This window comes from Pseudophryne corroboree, unplaced genomic scaffold (assembly GCF_028390025.1).
Source record: "Pseudophryne corroboree isolate aPseCor3 unplaced genomic scaffold, aPseCor3.hap2 scaffold_259, whole genome shotgun sequence".
Classification (NCBI taxonomy): domain Eukaryota; kingdom Metazoa; phylum Chordata; class Amphibia; order Anura; family Myobatrachidae; genus Pseudophryne; species Pseudophryne corroboree.
The window spans coordinates 320,719-324,518 of record NW_026969249.1 but is presented as its reverse complement, the minus strand read 5'-3'; positions in this window follow the sequence as shown (position 1 = coordinate 324,518).

The following is a 3,800-nucleotide window of genomic DNA, read 5'->3' as shown; positions in this document are numbered from 1 at the left end:
CCATCGATTTTGGTCAAAAATGAAAATTTTAAAAGTGCCCCTATTTCTGCTTTAAACTTTAGTTACCATCCCAAAATGAATCCCTGAGATGAAAAAAGTTGATTTCGGAGCATGATTTTTGAACAGGAGCTTCAACGGTTTTGGGGCATATGAGAAATTCCCTAAGCCCCGAACCCATCAATTTTGGTCAAAAATGAAAATTTTAAAAGTGCCCCTATTTCTGCTTTAAACTTTAGTTACCATCCCAAAATGAATCCCTGAGATGAAAAAAGTTGATTTCAGAGCATGATTTTTGAACAGGAGCTACAACGGTTTTGTGGCATGTGAGAAATTCCCTAAGCCCCGGACCCATCGATTTTGGTCAAAAATGAAAATTTTAAAGGTGCCCCTATTTCTGCTTTAAACTTTAGTTACCATCCCAAAATGAATCCCTGAGATGAAAAAAGTTGATTTCAGAGCATGATTTTTGAACAGGAGCTTCAACGGTTTTGGGGCATATGAGAAATTCCCTAAGCCCCGGACCCATCGATTTTAGTCAAAAATGAAAATTTTAAAAGTGCCCCTATTTCTGCTTTAAACTTTAGTTACCATCCCAAAATGAATCCCTGAGATGAAAAAAGTTGATTTCAGAGCATGATTTTTGAATAGGAGCTTCAACGGTTTTGTGGCATATGAGAAATTCCCTAAGCCCTGGACCCATCGATTTTGGTCAAAAATGAAAATTTTAAAAGTGCCCCTATTTCTGCTTTAAACTTTAGTTACCATCCCAAAATGAATCCCTGAGATGAAAAAAGTTGATTTCAGAGCATGATTTTTGAACAGGAGCTTCAACGGTTTTGGGGCATATGATAAATTCCCTAAGCCCAGGACCCATCGATTTTGGTCAAAAATGAAAATTTTAAAAGTGCCCCTATTTCTGCTTTAAACTTTAGTTACCATCCCAAAATGAATCCCTGAGATGAAAAAAGTTGATTTCGGAGCATGATTTTTGAACAGGAGCTTCAACGGTTTTGGGGCATATGAGAAATTCCCTAAGCCCCGAACCCATCAATTTTGGTCAAAAATGAAAATTTTAAAAGTGCCCCTATTTCTGCTTTAAACTTTAGTTACCATCCCAAAATGAATCCCTGAGATGAAAAAAGTTGATTTCAGAGCATGATTTTTGAACAGGAGCTACAACGGTTTTGTGGCATGTGAGAAATTCCCTAAGCCCCGGACCCATCGATTTTGGTCAAAAATGAAAATTTTAAAGGTGCCCCTATTTCTGCTTTAAACTTTAGTTACCATCCCAAAATGAATCCCTGAGATGAAAAAAGTTGATTTCAGAGCATGATTTTTGAACAGGAGCTTCAACGGTTTTGTGGCATATGAGAAATTCCCTAAGCCCCGGACCCATCGATTCTGGTCAAAAATGAAAATTTTAAAAGTGCCCCTATTTCTGCTTTAAACTTTAGTTACCATCCCAAAATGAATCCCTGAGATGAAAAAAGTTGATTTCAGAGCATGATTTTTGAACAGGAGCTTCAACGGTTTTGTGGCATATGAGAAATTCCCTAAGCCCTGGACCCATCTATTTTGGTCAAAAATGAAAATTTTAAAAGTGCCCCTATTTCTGCTTTAAACTTTAGTTACCATCCCAAAATGAATCCCTGAGATGAAAAAAGTTGATTTCAGAGCATGATTTTTGAACAGGAGCTTCAACGGTTTTGTGGCATATGAGAAATTCCCTAAGCCCCGGACTCATCGATTTTGGTCAAAAATGAAAATTTTAAAAGTGCCCCTATTTCTGCTTTAAACTTTAGTTACCATCCCAAAATGAATCCCTGAGATGAAAAAAGTTGATTTCGGAGCATGATTTTTGAACAGGAGCTTCAACGGTTTTGCGGCATATGAGAAATTCCCTAAGCCCTGGACCCATCGATTTTGGTCAAAAATGAAAATTTTAAAAGTGCCCCTATTTCTGCTTTAAACTTTAGTTACCATCCCAAAATGAATCCCTGAGATGAAAAAAGTTGATTTCGGAGCATGATTTTTGAACAGGAGCTTCAACGGTTTTGGGGCATATGAGAAATTCCCTAAGCCCCGAACCCATCAATTTTGGTCAAAAATGAAAATTTTAAAAGTGCCCCTATTTCTGCTTTAAACTTTAGTTACCATCCCAAAATGAATCCCTGAGATGAAAAAAGTTGATTTCAGAGCATGATTTTTGAACAGGAGCTACAACGGTTTTGTGGCATGTGAGAAATTCCCTAAGCCCCGGACCCATCGATTTTGGTCAAAAATGAAAATTTTAAAGGTGCCCCTATTTCTGCTTTAAACTTTAGTTACCATCCCAAAATGAATCCCTGAGATGAAAAAAGTTGATTTCAGAGCATGATTTTTGAACAGGAGCTTCAACGGTTTTGGGGCATATGAGAAATTCCCTAAGCCCCGGACCCATCGATTTTAGTCAAAAATGAAAATTTTAAAAGTGCCCCTATTTCTGCTTTAAACTTTAGTTACCATCCCAAAATGAATCCCTGAGATGAAAAAAGTTGATTTCAGAGCATGATTTTTGAATAGGAGCTTCAACGGTTTTGTGGCATATGAGAAATTCCCTAAGCCCTGGACCCATCGATTTTGGTCAAAAATGAAAATTTTAAAAGTGCCCCTATTTCTGCTTTAAACTTTAGTTACCATCCCAAAATGAATCCCTGAGATGAAAAAAGTTGATTTCAGAGCATGATTTTTGAACAGGAGCTTCAACGGTTTTGGGGCATATGATAAATTCCCTAAGCCCAGGACCCATCGATTTTGGTCAAAAATGAAAATTTTAAAAGTGCCCCTATTTCTGCTTTAAACTTTAGTTACCATCCCAAAATGAATCCCTGAGATGAAAAAAGTTGATTTCGGAGCATGATTTTTGAACAGGAGCTTCAACGGTTTTGGGGCATATGAGAAATTCCCTAAGCCCCGAACCCATCAATTTTGGTCAAAAATGAAAATTTTAAAAGTGCCCCTATTTCTGCTTTAAACTTTAGTTACCATCCCAAAATGAATCCCTGAGATGAAAAAAGTTGATTTCAGAGCATGATTTTTGAACAGGAGCTACAACGGTTTTGTGGCATGTGAGAAATTCCCTAAGCCCCGGACCCATCGATTTTGGTCAAAAATGAAAATTTTAAAGGTGCCCCTATTTCTGCTTTAAACTTTAGTTACCATCCCAAAATGAATCCCTGAGATGAAAAAAGTTGATTTCAGAGCATGATTTTTGAACAGGAGCTTCAACGGTTTTGTGGCATATGAGAAATTCCCTAAGCCCCGGACCCATCGATTCTGGTCAAAAATGAAAATTTTAAAAGTGCCCCTATTTCTGCTTTAAACTTTAGTTACCATCCCAAAATGAATCCCTGAGATGAAAAAAGTTGATTTCGGAGCATGATTTTTGAACAGGAGCTTCAACGGTTTTGTGGCATATGAGAAATTCCCTAAGCCCCGGACCCATCGATTTTGGTCAAAAATGAAAATTTTAAAAGTGCCCCTATTTCTGCTTTAAACTTTAGTTACCATCCCAAAATGAATGCCTGAGATGAAAAAAGTTGATTTCAGAGCATGATTTGTGAACAGGAGATTCAACGGTTTTGGGGCATATGAGAAATTCCCTAAGCCCCGGACCCATCGATTTTGGTCAAAAATAAAAATATTAAAAGTGCCCCTATTTCTGCTTTAAACTTTAGTTACCATCCCAAAATGAATCCCTGAGATGAAAAAAGTTGATTTCAGAGCATGATTTTTGAACAGGAGCTTCAACGGTTTTGTGG